The sequence below is a fragment of the Pipistrellus kuhlii genome, unplaced genomic scaffold, assembly GCF_014108245.1.
Source record: "Pipistrellus kuhlii isolate mPipKuh1 unplaced genomic scaffold, mPipKuh1.p scaffold_m20_p_17, whole genome shotgun sequence".
Taxonomy (NCBI): domain Eukaryota; kingdom Metazoa; phylum Chordata; class Mammalia; order Chiroptera; family Vespertilionidae; genus Pipistrellus; species Pipistrellus kuhlii.
Genome location: NW_023425482.1, coordinates 14,977,021 through 14,995,424, shown reverse-complemented (window position 1 = coordinate 14,995,424; position 18,404 = coordinate 14,977,021).

Here is an 18,404-nt window from a genome sequence, read left to right as displayed (position 1 = left end):
CCACAGTGAGAGTCATAGCCACCAGTTGTTCTGGTTGTTCTGCTGCATCGGCTACTGGGCTTTTATATATATAGATGGTAGCTATAAAAAATCTACAACTACATTAGGCTAAGAAATAGAAAGATATTTCTAATATTTAAAAATCTCCAGAAGAAATAATATATATGAGTATCCTTAGGTCAACAAAATATATCTTCTGTAAATCAAAGGTATATCTTCTGTAAATCAAAGGCACTGTAAAATTCTTTAAAAAATGACAAACTTAAGAAAAACATTTCAATTTATGACAATAATAGTTAATGGAGAGGTATTTAAGATATTCATTTAAGAAAAAGCAGTATAAACAAAATAAAATAGGAAATGATGTGGATTTTAAGAGAAAATAAAATGTTGGTAATTATTAAACATAAAAAAAAATTAGCCAGTAATTAAAATATATCAATTAAATACCAGTCAAAAGCAGATTGAGTGCATTAAGGGGCAGAAAAAGGAGGAGTGTGCTTATAGCCTGGCTCCATCCTTTCCTACTTACCTGGCTCCATCCTTATCTACTCACCTGACTCCATCCTTCCCTACTCACCTGGCTCCATCCTTCCCTACTCACCTGGATCCAACCTTACTTACTCCTGGCTGCCCCCGGAGTGTCCACGGTGTCCGCAGTGGGGTTTCAATGTCTTAAGTCTGCCTGGTTTAGCAGCCCCTTGGAAGACCTGCAGGATCTAACTGTCCCTAGCTCGCTCACACACACACACACACACACACACACACACACACACACACACCACACATCCACACATCCACACATCCACACACTCTATCATTCCCTCACTCTCACACTCCCTCCCAACCTTCCTCTCTCACACTCCCTCCCAACCTTCTTGTTGATAACCATCTTCATCTACCCCCAAACCAACATCATTTAATATATGATATGTTGCCAAATCTGGTCAAGGGTATGTACCTTGCTTGTAGGCACATCCCCAGGAGGGGTATATTTTATTGGTTTTGTACAGAGAGGAAGGGTTAGAAACATCAATGAGAGAGAGTCATCGATCAGTTGCCTCTTGCACACCCCCTACTGGGGATATGCCCGCAACCAAGGTACATGCCCTTGACCGGAATCGAACCCGGGTCCCTTCGGTCCCCAAGCCGACGCTCTGTCCATTGAGCTAAACCGGTCCCGGCTCTCATCAACGTTTCTAACTCTCTATCTCTTGCCCTTTTTTTTTTTTTTTTTAAATACATGATATGCTGCACTTGGTAGGATACATCACTTCTGTGGCATTCCTCCTACACCACATAACTTTAATCTTATTATAAAGAAGAATCAAACAAACCCAAATTGAGGGACATGGTACAAAATAACTGGTCTAAATTCCTCTAAAAATGACATTGTTATGAAAGAAAAAAAAGAGGCTGAGGAATTTTAAGATTACAGGTAAATAAAGAATCATGACAAATAAATGCAATGTGTGATATTGAATTGGACCCTGGACTATTATCTGAAGAACAATATTGTGACAAATTGTGAAATCAGAACATGGAGTGCATACTCATAGCATTTTTTCAATGTTAAATTTCATGATTTATACCATTTTCTGTGACTATATAAGAAAATATATCTGTTGTTTGGAAAATAAACACAGAAGTGTTTATAGATAAAGGAGCATGATATGTCCAAACTCAAATGATTCAGAAAAAAATTATGTATATGTGATGTATGTTGTGCACATATATTGAGACAGAGAAGAGGAAGAGAATGATAAATGTGGCAAATATTAATAATTAGTGAATTTGGCTGAAGGTTATGTAGGGTGTCTAATAAAATTCAGGACACCTAGTTAAATTGGAATTTTAAAAAAACAAAAAATTATCTTTATGATAAGTCTGTCTCAAATGTTGCAGTGACATATATATTCTAAATAAATCATTGTTTATTTGCAACAAATGTTTGATTGCCGTGTGTGTGTGTGTGTGTGTGTGTGTGTGTGTGTACACACACATAAATATATATACAACTCACATTTGAGTGCCATATATAAATATATATACATATATACACATGTATTATACATTATGCATATACATATATACATAAAATATACACACATACATTATGTCTATACATTAAAGTATTATCCTGTAAAATAAAGGGTAATGTGTAAATTGACCTTAATGGCAGAATGACCAGGAACGACCAGTCGCCATGATGCGCACTGACCACCAGGGGCCAGATGCTCAATGCAGGAGCTGCCCACTCATGGTCAGTGTGCTTCCACAGAGGGAGCCGGGCTGAAGGCTGTGCGTGCAACAGGGTGCTGGGAACCTCTCCTGCCTCCTTGGCAGCACTAAGGGTATCCGGCTAATGGCTTTGGCCCACTCCCCCCATTAGTTGGATATCCCCTGAGGGCTCCTGGGCTATCGGAGGGATGTCTGACAGCCAGCTTAGGCCTGAACCCCCAGGGAGTGGGTCTAAGCCAGCAGGTGGACATCCCCTGAGGGGTCCTGGACTGCGAGAGGGCACGGGCTGGGCTGAGGGACCCCCCTGAGTGCACAGATTTTCATGCACTGGGCTAACTCTGACTGCTCCACCTACTCCTGTTAATTTGGATGGATATTTGCCTTGGTAAATATAAAATATTAGCTGATGTGATAAAAAGTGTAATATTCTTACATATTCTCTGGCATTTAAAATTCTTTCAAATTAAGTCATTTTAATAATTTGGGTTCCTAAATTCATGATTTCTGTGAACTTGTTATATATGTTGTAGAGGGTGAGGGATAGAAATGAAGTAGGTAACATTTTGTTGTTTCCTGAAACATTTATTTACAAATGAACATATTAGTTAATAATTACTGTATCTATTATACTAGGGTCAATAAGACTACTAAATTTCTCCAAGATATTATAATTTAGCAATATTGTCAAAGGTAGTGTTATAAGAACAGTAAATCAAATATCAAAGATAGTTGCATGAGTGATTTGCTTCACTCTTCATTCCATCAGTATAATCCACAGTCATTCAAATTTTATTATATTAGGAAGTATCATAAGTTAAATATTAAAACTATCTTCTAGGTTAAATGAAGTATTTCTGAATCTATACCTATAATAATTAATTATTAAGAATCTTTTCCACCTAAATTCATTGGAGTTAGATTCATAAACTATCAACAGAATAGAAATCAAGCAAAATTACCAAAAAAAACTCTTCTGAAGTAGTCCTTATATGGTAGTTAATACTAAATGAAATAGAATATGAAGAATTTATTTATGTAATTTAAAGTAGGAATTAGTATAAATATTTCATTCTTTATAAAATTATGTTAAATAATCATTTTGTTTTCAGGGAGTACACTACCTACTGCTTCAACTTTTAAATTCTCATTTGTTATTTTAAAAGTCTGATATTTGCCTGTGGTGAGAAACCCAGTCTGCTAATTACTACAATTAATTTGCATAGTGACTTTACCTTTGTAATTATGAAATATCAGCAGATATTGTAAACAATACATTTTGAGTCTAAAAATATCAACAAACATATACATGCTTTACATTTTTATTTAAATATGCCTACATATAAAATGTCTATGTAAACTTGTAAGCAAGTAAAATTTTCTTAGTGCTTTTTTCTTTTTATATATATTTATGTACACATTCTCTCTCCCACAGGGTAATGTAGTAACTTTCAAAATATATCTTCAGAAGTTTTAAAAAAGATCTATATATTTAACTTCCTTTTTAAAATGTTGCACTTTAAATTTAAAAATTAGAATCAACTGACTTTTAACTAAGGAAAAAATCAGATTCCACTAAAAAATTATTTTTTCAGAGCAAGAGGTTGGCAGACATACTCCATGTCACCAGCAGGAGGGCTGAGAGGGCACCTTGTTTCTCACACAGACATGGGTTTTGCTGCTCAGCTCTGCAGGAGGGCAAAGGGCCAAGACAGCCACCAACCTCCCAGCATCATGTTTTATTTTTATAAAGTCTTCATTTTCGTCAGGCTTGAGAAAGTAAAATGCAGCACTTAACCCCATTTCTAGACATTAAGTGCCCAAGTATGCATGTATATGTCATCTCCCTGCTGGTTCCGGAAAGGAACAGCCATTTAAGAAATGCTTATTGCCTCTTTATTGTAGGCGAAAGGTGGTACAGTGTTGGTAACACCTGTGCTGATTTGCTTTCTGGTTCTAACACAGGAAAAGCTTCTCCCTGCTGCTGGGCAGTTCACATATCAAAGAATCAAATGTTCTTTTGTATTTACCTTACCAAAATGAGTAAAAGATGAGTAATCGCTTCATCATCTTCATCAGATCTCCATACATTTCTATTCTTGTACCTTGAGTGATACGAAGAATGGACTTTGCTATTAGGATGGGTTTTCATTTCCACTGCTCTATAAACCAGGCAAGGGTTAAAACCATGACCTATAGAGATTGCATTAAAAAATATGCTCCCAATATTTCCTGTGAAGCTGGTTTTGAAACCAGAGGAATTCTTAGGTTTGACATATTGAATATAGGTAACACACTAACATTGAGCCCCTACCTCTGTGCCCACCAACTTTCTGTACACAGAGGGGCAAGCCTTAATGAAAAGTCAAAGAAGTCAGCTCTCAAAACAAAGGTCAAAACTTTTATCTTCAGTACAAGTTTCTCCAAATCAATGGCTGGATTCTGTTCTCACACTGTGTGCTATATATACACATTTATTAGTAATTTCGCTCCATGAAACTTCTATAAAAAGTACTCATTGCCAAAGGGAATTTTGAAACCAAAATACTCTGAGAAACATGTTTCTCCTTGTGCCCTATTTTGTAAAGACTTTCCCCATTATGTTTTCAATTAATAGTCTCTAGATTATGGTACACAAACATTAGTGTGGATCAGAATTTATAAGTTAACATACATTTTAAAGCCATTAGAAAAAGTGCAGACTGTGGTTGCCCTTTTTATGAGAATGAAGATTGAAGGCAGCTCCTTCCAAAAGCACTAATGTACTTCAAACAATGATGTAATATCTTATGTACATAACCTTGTTAAGCACAATAATATAGAAGATATTTAGATTTACTGTAGAAATATGTCTCAGTTTTATTTCCTGAAAAAAAATATACAGGAGGGATGTGGAGTTTTGTTTTTCTATTTGGTATCTAAATGACATGAACTATAAATAAACCCACATACTACTCAGAACTGAGATAAATTTGGCAATTATCATCTCAGTCTAACAAAAAGTATAATAAACTATAAAGAATCATTTAAGACCATAAATGGTGTCCCTTTAGACTAGACAAATTCAGTATAAACATTCTGCTTTAAGTTAGGACTAATTAAACTGGTTTACTCTCAAGGAGCCATCTCTTCTATAAATATTAATTGAGCATCTAATTATTTTTAAAGAAGTCGTGGGAAACAGTAGACTAAACCATAGTCTGTCACCTTGGAGCAGGGGTCTTCAAACTACGGCCCGTGGGCCACATGCGGCCCGCAGAGGAGTCTGATCCGGCCCGCCAGGTTTTTTGGGCAGTGAGCGCAGCCGAGGTGTTACAGTAGGAATTAGTAGTTCATATAGTCCGGCCCTCCAGCTCTCTGAGGGACCATGATCTGGCCCCCACTTTAAAAAGTTTGAGGATGCCTGCCTTGGAGTTTTTCATATGGGGGAGAAGACTATTTTAATCATCCTACCTAATAAAAGGTATGCCCACCAGCCAACCAGGAGCAAGTATGCAAATTAACCCAACCAAGATGGTGGTTAATTTGCATATGCGAGTGCAAAGTGAAGACTAAAGACAGCTTAGAAGGAAGCCAAGCTCTGCAGACGGGAGCGAAGCTGCAGAGAAGCAAGCGGGGCAGCGGCTAAGGGAGGGAAGCAGGCTGGGCAGCAGAGATGGCTACAGGAAGCCCTATTCTTACAGGAATAGGCCCAAGGAAGCCCTATTCTTGCAGACATCTCCCTGCCTCTAGTGTCAATATAAAATGTATCATTTTCTGTAACTGCTGTAAAAAATTAGCAAGAATTTAGTGGCTTAAAGCAATACAGATTATTATCGTAAAGTTGAGAAGTATAAAACAGGTTGGCAGGCCGTGATCCTTCCAACGGCTCTAGGGGAAAATCTATTTCCTTGCCATTTTTAGCTTCTGGAGTTCTCTTGCATTCCTTGGCTCATGGCCCCTTTCTCCATAGGCAACAGCATAACATCTTTAAATCTCTATCTCTGCTTTTGTCATCACATCTCATTCTCTAACCATCCTGCCTCCCTCAGATGACCTTTGTGATCACACTGAGCCCACAAAGATAATCCAGGATAATCTCTCATCTCAAAATTTTTAGTCACCATCTGGAAAGTCCCTTTTGCCAGGTAAGGTGATTTATTCACAGTGGGCATCTTTTTTTTGTGGGGTAGGGACACCTATTCTGCCTAGGACACAAAGTAAGCTATCTTAAGTACTAAAACATGGATACAAAGTGAAATATAAAAATCTAAAGATGAGAGAAGTTTTGGAACGGGATAAGAGGAGCTATGGCGAGAGAGGGAGAGAGAGAGAGAGAGAGAGAGGGGGGGGGGAGATATACTCTGGAACACCTAGTACTACTTGAATGTTTGGGACTTTTTAGGGGCATATGAAGAGAGGCAGGCATTGCTAACAGAGTGACCTATACTAGTCTCTGACATAATGTGTTTGTGAGAATTTTGAGCAGGACAGTGAGTCCACTAGATCCCTCTTTTGGGAATATAATCTTGGCAGTAATAGAGAGTTATGTGATAAGTGCTCATCTTGGTGGGCTATGGGGGATGCCAGACAATCAGCTGGAGTTAAGGGGAAATTTTTTAAATTTTTACTCATTGCTACATTAATTTTAACATCTAATTATGTTTGCTGCATAGGTGTAAAAAATTAAGATAGCAGAACATGAATAACATCTATATATATAAAAGCCTAAGTGATGGAACAATGGAACAACTGGTTGACAGGTCGCTATGACATGCACTGACCACCAGGGACAGATGCTCAATGCACAGGATTGGGCTCCCTCCTGTCTGGATCAGGCCTGTGGGGGTCAGGTCAAAACCAGCTCTTCAACATCCCCTGAGGGGTCCCGCATTGGAAGAGGGCAGGCCAGATGGAGAGACCCCACAGATGCATGAATCCATGCATCAGACCCTAGTGAATATATAATATTACATACACTTACAGTGCATGTACTGTTTTTGTTTGTTTTATTTCAACTTCGAAGTGAGTCAAACCCAGAGGAACAATAATAACAATAGTGGTGCATTGTCCTAATGTGGTTTTAGGTGATTGGTCCAGAGTACACCTCAGACTGGGGAGATTGGGAGCTCAGTCAGAAACTTCAACAGCAGAAGAGTCAGATGTTAAATATCCTATTATATATCATCTACCACTTAATAGAAGTAAAAGTTATAGAACTTTGTGTACTGCATGTAATTATTTTTAGTAGATAACTAGGAAATATGGAACCTGAGAGTGATAAGATTGTTTGTCCTGAATTAAGGCACAGAATACAGAAACAAAAAATCAAGGGAGAAAATAGCTCATAAAATAAGGATCTCAGTGTATTAATGTACCATGTACTAGCATTCTCCTTAATTGCTAACCTTGGAGTTCTGGTGAAGAAAGGATAATTTAGCTCTGTAGCAGCATGTCCTAAATTCCTTTAATTAAAAGATGGTAGTAATTGAAAAATACTAATGACAGGGCAAGGTACATTTCTCAGTTTGACACTTACTTAATCAATAACTGGTCATATGAGTTTCCTTACCTGTAAAATATGGATTATATAGTTTCCCATCTCATATTGGTGTTTTTAAAAATCAATGAATTAATAATTATATTTAATTATTAGTACTTAATAAATACTAGCTGCCTTAGAAGAATATTCTCTAAAATGTTTTAAAATAACTGTCACACAAATATATAGCACATGTAAGTGTTTATTTCATTAATGAGGGGAAACGCAAAATGTTAAAGCTGGTTAAGAAGAATTCAAGAGATAGCATGCATAGAAACACAAAAATAAAGAATATTGGCATAAGTTCAAGAGATAATAGTACAAAACTAGTAGTGACCTTAAAATTACTACAACCTTAAGTTTTGGGGGCTATTTTTCTACTAAACAGAAATAATTGGCAGCTTTAACATACAAAAATCTACAATTTAACATGAAACTTCTTATAATCTGGACTCTAACACATAATAAAAACAAAGTTAAACAAAGGCACATTTTTTTTTTTAGAAGTAATAGTCATTGTTTTGTAAAGAACTATTCAACAGTGCTCCAGGATGACAATAAAATGACATGAACTCATTCTTTTGCCTTATTTACCAATTTTAAATAATAATTCTTTTATGTTCACTTTGCAGTGAGAAAATTAAGCTTTAGGAAATATGCAGTTTATCCTAGGTTAAAAAAAATTATAAATGGAGTGACCAGGATTTTAACATAGGTAGTTTGAACATAAATAATTATTAATAACAATTGCGATTGTGTATCGAGTATGAATAATATATTGTGGATTCACCTAAGTGTTTTATGTGTATTAATTCGCTTAATTCTCACAGTGTGTTACATACTGGTATTATCCCAATTTACTAATAGACAACTACTGTTCACCTTCTCTGTGTATGAACTATAATGAGATCCACTGGAATTATTTATTGCAGTTAGAGGTATCCATCTTCATTCAGCTGTATGACTTGAGCAGTATAACCTGGCATGTGGATGGAAACACAATACTGTTCACAGAGCTAATTAAATTTGCTCTGTCCTTCAAATTACCACGATGAAGAGACTAAAGAGAATATATGGATTATTTGTTTTTTGAGTCTTAATTTAGTGATTCATAGTTTCCCCCTTGAGTTCCTTCCATTTTTGAATATTTTTTTATTGATTCATAGCATGCCAGTTTGATTCATGTCTAAGCCACTGAAATAATCTCAGGGTCTCCATCTTTTCCACCTGTTTAATTACAAATAGTTATTGACCATAACTTATAGTTCTACTTCAAAGTATTAAAAGCTTGAGATTAATGGTAGCATTTCCCAAACTCAACTTGACGCCATCTATTTCTCTCCAAGCCATTCTCTGTATCAGTTATCTCAACCAAGGTGAAGATAGGGCTGTTGCTGGTACTGGTAGTGTCAGCATTACTTTTAGTATCAGGTTTGAAGTATTTGGGAAAAGTTGAGGAGTCAAAGACAGGGGTATGCCCATACAAATACATATATCTTTGTAATTTATGTTCCTGTTTATTTGTACCGAAACAGACATTACTAAATAACTACAGATTTGAAATTATAGATATGAAGTAATCAATCAACTCCAGTTGCTTACCTTGGACCCTACCCATCTCCACCTAGAGTGTGCACACTTCACTTAGGTGATCATAACTCTGAGCTGCTGGCAACATTATCTATCCAAAAGAGATATCTGGTGGTCCCATTGCCCTGCTTCACATCTTCAAACCACCCCAGAATTGAAGTCTCCTGCCCCTAATTCTGCCTTTTTACAATACAGTTCTCTCTGTTTGGAAGGCCCTTTTCTTGCCCGTCTTTCTCCAAAGCCATGTATCAGCACTAATTAAACACTCTCAAGGTAACATTTGTTTCTTTGCCGCATTTTCCTACCCTTCTGTTCTAATAATCTCTATCCTCCCCATTTCTATATTAAGTACGCCTTTGTTGTAACAGCATGACAGTCCACAACTGTGGCTCTCTATCAAGTCTTTATCTTCCCAAGAGAAACTCCAAGAAGTCAAGCTGTGGCTAAGGCTTCATTGTTTTCCTCCTAGTACAGTACTTGACAAACAGTGGGTGCTCAATAATGAGATGACAAATAAATATCTTGTTGGGGAACAAAAGAGTTTGAGAACATCAACAAAAAATACAGAAGAGGCTTGGAGTAGTTCCCTTTTGAACAAGTATTTTTATAGTCACTTTGGATTAAATTCTAGAAATCATCTTTTATGTTTTCTTAATGCTCCTGATTGGTTTATCATATTTTTGCTCAATTGAGATGGAACTTGAAGAGAGATTCATACTATTTCTAGTAGGTGAGTTTCTGTCAATGGGTCGAGATATTACATCACACAACTCTCAATTATTTTCTTATGGCCTCATACTGATTCTAACCTCCCTCTTTCTGTCACTATATTTGAAAATACTATGTTTGAAGTAGTTTAGTAATTTTTAAAGAGCTTTCTTTTATCTCTGCTTGCATAAAAGAGCAGCCACAGCTTTTCTGCTTTTTCTAATGGTTTTAAAATTTAACTCAGACATTTTAATACACTGTCATGTTTTCATAGCATGATAAATATTTAATGTTAATGGAAAAGGGGCATATATTTTGAACATCAATGTGGGATAAATCTTTAAAAAAATAGAGAAAGGAGAAATTTAAGTTTCTAAAGGTAATTTATTTCTCAAAATGCTTTCCTACTGCCAATGAATCTGCTTTTAAAAACCTTACGATACAGAATTACTAAAGAATGTGTGTTTAGCAGAGGAAGTATGAATAGAGTAAGCCCGAGATGTTCAACCTTTCCCATCTCACGTTACACATAAACTAAATACATAAATTTTGGGACACCAAAAATACATTTTTTTTTGCCAATCTGATGCTGAAAATATGCATAATTTTGATTCATTCACACTGGATGGCTATTGTTGTGTTGGCTGTTTTCATTTTTTAATTTGACAATCCAAGAAAAAAGAGGTCAAAGCACCTGACAAAATAGTCAAGTATTGCATGTTTTAAAATTCTTTACCTTAAGAATTTTATGCTAAGCCAGTTAAAAAAAAACTAAGAACCATATTATTTCATTCATCCTATATAATAAAACCCTAATATGCAAATATCCTGTATGATGGAACGACCAGTCACTCTGAAGCTCACTGACCAGCAGGGGGCAGACACTCAATGCAGGAGTTGCCCCCTGGTGATTGGTACGCTCAGTCAGAAGCTGGGCTCACAGCTGACGAGTGCAGTGGCAGTGGCGGGAATTTCACCAGTCTCCACTGTAGGTGGGCGGTAAGGAGTGAGAGGTTCCAGACTGCAAGAGCCCCGGACTGCATGAGGGATGTCTGACTACTGGTAGGCGGACATCCCCCAAGGGGTTCCAGACTGCAAGAGAGTGCCAGTTGGGCTAAGGAACCCTCTCCAGTGTGCGAATTTCGTGCACTGGACCTCTAGTCTATATAATAAAAGCCTAAGCTACCCTTAAGGTGGAACGATCAGAATGACCAGTCACTTTGATGTGCACTGACCACCAGGGGGCAGACACTCAATGACGTAGCTGCCCCCTCATGGTCAGTGCACTCCCACAGGGGGAGCCCTGCTCAGCCAGAAGCCAGGCTCATGGCTGATGAGTGCAGTGATGGTGGTGGGAGCCTCTCCCACCTCCTTGGCAGCTCTAAGGATGTCGGGGAGCAGGCCTAAGCCATTAGTCGGTCATGCCCCGAGGGCTTCCGTGTTGCCAGAGGGATGTCTGACTGCCAGTTTAGGCTTAATCTCCCAGGGAACAGGCCTAACCTGGCAGGTGGACAACACCCTATGGGGTTCCAGACTGCTAGGGGTGAAAGGCCAGGCTGAAGGAATCACCCCCCCCCCCCGTGAGTGCACTAATTTTGTGCACTGGGCCTCTAGGAAATTTAATAAAAAAAATTCTTGCTGCACACCAGTTCACTTCTTGCAATGCAGCAGTTCCAAATCACTGGAGGAGGCATACACTTTTGAGAAATATCTTTTCAGGTCTAGAGGGAGAATGGTTTTCAGTTCTATTTATGTCTGGAGCTGATCAGCTACCTTAAGAGTTCGTATGTGGGGATTGACCTCATGTACATAGTGTTGGTGATCATAGAGGACATGGGTCATCCACTGGAGGGTTACCTAAATATATGATACTAGAGGCCTGATGGACAAAGATTCATTCAAGAATGGGCCTTCCTTCCCCTGGCTGCCAGCACCACCTTTGCTCTGGCCTGGAGCTGCCTTTCCTCCTCCCCAAGCTGTCCAGAGGCCCAGAGTGGCTGGGGCTCTCAGCGTCTATATATGCAAATTAACCCTCTATTTTTGCTGGGTTAATTTGCATACTCACTCCTGATTGGCTGGCGGACATCACAAAGGTACAGTCAATTTGCATCTTACTCTTTTATATCAAGGCAAACTTTCCCCTTGCAACAGTTCCTCAAAAGAACGGCACCTAATTCTTTGAAGGATATAATGTCATGGTTCCTATGTAACTGAAAAATGATGAGGAAGCCCAGCCACCACTGGTTTACATAACAGAGAACATCATTAGACATCACTGAAGATAAAAGGACCAAATAAACTGGAAACTTTAAATTTTATATAGGTTTACTTGTTTGGAAAGAAAAACCTCCCAAAAACCAGTCTTCTTGAAATGGAAGTTTGAACTTGCTAACAGAAAGACATGGCATCATAATCCAAGAGAAAAATGAGTGCTGAGATCCTCCCTCCTGTATTACATTTGCCTACATCAAAAAGGTAATGAGATCTGTAATACTGTCAACAATAAAAAATATATTAAAAAAAGGTAATGAGCTTTTCTTCAGGGCCTGTGCCTTAATTAAATTACTAAGGAGAAGCCACACACACACACACACACACACACACACACACACAAACTTATAAACTGCATGACTAAAAATGGGGCCAAATTCTGTTTGAGGTTGCTGATACTGAAATACATTGGTATAATTAAATATATGATATTAGGGAGCTTTGCAGGTCTTTCTTTATCCTTCAGCCTCACACAGATCTGAGCATCATTATGTCAATGTCAGCTTAAGCACCATGAACTAACTGGCCACCTGTTCTCTACCTCGACTCCTGGGTACCAAGAGCTGATTTCATGAACTTCACAGTGCACTTGTTTTTGGCCCTGACAAATTTATAGTGTGCCTTGGGATATAAATTTAATTGACTACCATTTCAGACTTTGTCATTAGAAAGGTCACTGGAGAAAAATTCATAGGGAAATTCTGAAGTATGAAAATTGTCAGATAATCTGAGCTTTTCATTTAACTGAGGTTTTATTTTTAGGTCCAATTTCACTGCTATGCCAAAGGCCATTGTAAAACTTGATGGAGAAATAATTTCTTTTAAAATGATATAACATTTAATTGTAATTATAATTATATTCAATATAATGGTAATATTAAAGTATATTTTGAATAGAGGCTGAGTCCTTTTGCTTTATTCCTTAGCAACAATGGAATGTGAAGCTACAGAACTTAAATAGCATTTGGAATTATGTACTGACCATTTACTATGCATGGAATCCTAAATTCACTGCCCTAGCTTATGTGAAAAATATGTTTTAATATATGTACTTTAATGATTACTTACATTTCAGATTATAGGAAAGAGAAATATATAATTGGAAATGTGTTTTTTTGGACCCCCTCTTTATTTATATTCATATGTTATCTCTATTTAGCTACGGGTGGCATTTTTCTTTATAATGATTTTCTAAATTTTATGCAAAATTGTTGTCTATATTCTTTCTTTACCTCTTTTTCTTCTATAATTGCTTTACTTAGTAATTCTTCTTTTTGTGGGTAACTAATAGAAATAAAAGTAAATATTAATTTGCTGTCTTCAGAGAAAAGTCAGCCTAACGGCTTCAACTTACATCTTCTTATTCATTCACATGTTCATTGTTTTTATTTTTCACCGAATACTGAGTGATTTTTGCATATGTATAATTTCCTGGGTGCAAGGAAAAATTAAAATGAGGTATATGGCACATACCAGCTTTTAAAGAACACCTGAGGAATGTAGACATGCTCTATGGTCACAATTTGAATAACAAGGACAGGAAACAAGAGGTAAGCTGTTTTTTGTGTGTGTTTTCTTTTTAAAGGACAAGATAGACTATTGGAAAAGACTTTTTTCATAGACTAATGGAAAAGTTTCACAAAAGAAGATTGGAGCTGATTTTTCAAGGCTTTTTGATTTTTATCTCTTTCACTCCTATGGGAAGCCATAATCTAAAGGATGGTGGTTCAAGACATTTTAGTTTCCTGTTGTAACAAAACCAATGAAACCCGTGGTGCTTTTGTAAACAGATAATGACCACTTGAGCATTTTAGAGAAATCGCATTATGTTTTCATAAATAGATTATTCAACAATGAATCTAAAGGGGAATCGGGGAGCCTAGTATCATGCTCAGATAACACTTTTTTCATTGCTTTCATCATTTTTGAAGAGCTAATTTTGCATCAGTCACAGATTTGATAAAGCAGGAATGGGTTCTGCTACTCCTACTTGATTTTCCTTCAATTTTATGTTATACTCATTTTTTAACAATTATATTAACAACCTCGTTCTGGTTGTAAAAATGAATCATGTTATATTTCTCATAGCCAGTAAAACATACACATTATTCTGGCATGCTCTCTTTTTCTTTCATTGATTGTAAAAAAAACCCCACATAATTCTTTGCTTTAAAAATGCAGTAAAGTTGACATTGATGTTTTTGCTGTTGAATGGTAGGAGTTCCTTCTATAAAATTTTAGAAATGATCCTTTATTAGATATATGGTTTGCAAATATTTTCTCCTATTCTGCAGGTTACCTTTCTGCTCCATTGTTCCCTTTACTGTGTAGAAGCTTTTTAAATTTGATATAGTCCGGCTTGTCTAATTTCAAGTTCTTAGGTTTAACTCTTTAATGCATTTTAAGTTGATTTTATTCAAATTTTATTTTTTTGAATGTGGATTTCCAGTATTCCCAAAATAATTTATTGAAATAAATGTCCTATTCCAATGGTGTTTTCCCAGCACCCTTGTCACCCTGGGCTCTCTTATTTTATTCCATGGATCTGTATGTCTGCCTTTTGCCAGTAACATACTGTTTGGAGTACTGTAGCTATGTAATGTATTTTGAAATCAGAAGTGTGAGGCCTTCAGTTTTGTTTTTATTTTTCAAGAATTTGGGGGGTGGGAGGGAATTTGAAGTCTTTCAGGCTCCAGATGATTTTAAAACCCTTTCCTACTTCAGTAAAAAATTCCATTGGGATTTTATTTATTTATTTATTTATTTTATTATTATTATTTTTTAATATATTTTATTGGTTTTTCACAGAGAGGAAGAGAGAAGGGATAGAGAGTTAGAAACATCGATGAGAGAGAATCATCGATCAGCTGCCTCTTGCACACCCCCCACTGGGGATGTGCCCGCAACCAAGGTACATGCCCTTGCCCGGAATCGAACCCGGGACCTTTCAGTCCGCAGGCCGACGCTCTATCCACTGAGCCAAACCGGTCCCGGCTCCATTGGGATTTTAAAAGGAGTTGCATTATAGCTGCAGATTGCTTTGGCAGTATGGACATTTTAACAATAGTAAGTCTTCCAATCCATGAACATGAGATGTATTTTCACTTATCTATGACTTCTTTAATTCCTTCCAGCAATTTTCTAGTTTTCGGTATATAAGTTCCTCTCTTTCTTGCTTCACTTTCTTCCTAAGTATTTCATTATTTTTGATGCTGTTTTAAATGGGATTACTTTCTTAAGTTCCTTTTTCAGAATGGTCATTGCTGGTGTATAGAAACACAATTGATTTTTGTACGTCTACATGTTTTTTGACATTTAAAAAGGTTTTGAGGCATAGAATCAAGAGAAGAAAATCAGAAATTTGCAAAGATCAAGTAGGGGAGAGGGTGATGGGGCGTGGAGATGAGATATGGCAGAAAATTAGCAGAGACATTGCGATCTAACAGGGTAATAAAAACTGAAGTGTCATGGATAACAGATTCGGGCCTTCCGTATAGAGTTCATCCATCTTCCCTGGGTATGGAAGGCCACGTGGCAGGCACTATGAGGACACTGGAAACAAATGGTGAAAGTCCGAGGATAGGAGGTAAGCTGAGTATCTGAATATTTCAAGGACCAGAGAGGATTTTAGTGCAGCTGAAAAACTGAAGATGATTTCAAGAAGAAAGAGTCAACACTGCCACGTTCTGAAGAGATTTTAGTTAAATGAAGGAAGCACGGCCCTCCCTGTATTAGTGATAAGGCGGGTGCTGGTGATATTGACAAAAGCAGTTTCTGTGAATTTATTTTGGAGGGAGGATCTATTTTGGAGAAGCTGTGTTACAGAGATGTGGCAGGCAAATGGAAGGAGAGGAAATAAGTGGAGAACTGAGCCCAAATCAGATTAAGATCTTTAGTGCCTGTAAACATAAAGACAACAGAGTCTACTCTCATAAAACTTATTCTACATTTAATTGCATTTTTCAAAATAACACGAAATTTACATGAATTCTTGGGCTGGAACAGCTTTCTTGTACATTGTCTAATTTTAGAGTTCTGCATGAATACTCTATAACGGACTCTGGTATTTCTGTGGTCTTGCTTGGCTGATGCCACACCGCTCGCTGCTCAGCATGTGTGTGGTGGCGCAGCACTGATGGGGGCTTCATTTCAGGGAATTGGACTGTAGAGGAGAGGAATTAAATAGATGGAAGTGAGTTGGGAAATCAGGTTTGGGGGGAAGCAAGATGTTATTTTCTTTTTCATTTGGGGAATGCTTAAGAATGTTGAATACTTAAATGTTGAAATAATGCCATCTATTTGGATATACACAAAAGAAGGCGCAGTTGGTGGAGCAAAGTTTGCTGAAAGTTGGAAAAGATGAGAGTGGGAGGAGGAACAGAGGGATTAGCATTAGTCATTAAAGCAGCATACTCCCCACAGGAAGTTCAGTGAGAACCATGAGGTGTCCACATAAAGGATAGTGTAGTCAAGAGAAGCCAGCTTAATGCAACAAGATAGAGCACCCAGTGGTTTATCATGTTCCTATTTAGTTTACATAGGTGTAGTTTGTGTGAGCTGTGAAACGTATGCATGTGCATTCCCTTATCTTTAGTGAAGAGCATTGGTTTTAAGAATTAGAGAAATCAATTGAACTAGACCTTCTGTAGTGTTTACTTAGAACATTTAAAGTAATAGGTGGCAATTTTTAATACTCTCATGTACCAGACACTCTGCGAATACTTTATAAGGATCATCATATTTAATTTCATCACAAACCTATAGGTTGGTGACTGTCAATATTGCCGAAGGTTCATGTAGCCAGAATATAAATGAAGATTTGATTGGAAAATCCCCTGCTCTTATCCACGGTGACATACCGCTTTCTATTGTTTGTCATGTTTAAAGGTTGAGCAGGCAGAAATCGTTCCTGTAACCAGTTTTGTTATCACTGCGTATCACAGCCTGAAGTGCAGCTACATCAGACAAAGATAGAGGACCAGTTGGGATTCAAGAAAGATTTGATCACACATTACCAAAACTCAGTAACTGAGCTATAGCATTAGTTGGAGGGATGCTTTATAAGCAACCAATATAGATCAGTTTAAAATGTGAATTTTTCATGGTAAGTGACACACATAAGATAATATAGTGCTACCTTCTTCGAAAATACCTACTGAAACTCCCAAAGAAGATTGTTTGAAAGGGGCTACGCAAAAACTCAAAGACACACAGGTGGTGCCAGGTACCCACAACTCGGTGAGCCCTGAGCCATTTCTGCAGGAGTGGGTCTCTGCTTTCTCTTCTGCCTTCTTCTGGGCCATTCCCTGGATGCTTCTGGCTCTCTTTGTCCTTTCAAAGGCCGTGTATTTTGCAGTTGTATTCCTTGTCTCCTCCACTCTGTCCACTGTAGGCTCTAAAATCTACACTCCACTCACATGGATATACCTGCATCTCCACAGTGATTTCAATTCAACCTCCAGGTTGGTAGCCTGCTATGTATAATTTTATTTAGCACAAAGCATTACTGGGAAGGACAAGCCTACCTTTTTCATTTTCATTTTCCAGTTGAGAAAACTGAAACTAGGAATGGTTTTTTTCCAAGGTCCAACCCATAATAGCTAGTGTTGATGGGGCTTAAATTCTTGGTTTCTAATGCAAAGTGTCATAGTCTTCTATGGGATAACATTAGCTGGATCTAAAATTCTCCAAAGACAGATTGGTAGCACAATATAAATTGCCTTGTGGATATCACTCATTCAGATCATAATTCTTAGTTTTGATAGCTAAATATATTGAGCAGTGGAAACTGATGAAAGCAGTGTGTGAGTATACATAAAGGCGCAGATGGTTGCTGAAAATCATAAAATCAAAGTGCCAGGGGTTATGAAGAATCATATCCTTGGTGTACATATTCTTCTGGCTGTTCTCAAAATGACCGGAGATGTAAGATTAATATGTGAGTGTATAATGCCCTTGATGTTACTTTTTAACTATCATATTATTATCAGATGCTCAGTGTATCTGACTTATCATCATACAAGCTCAATAGATTACAATGTTATACATATAGAAGATACTACTAATGCAAAACCTC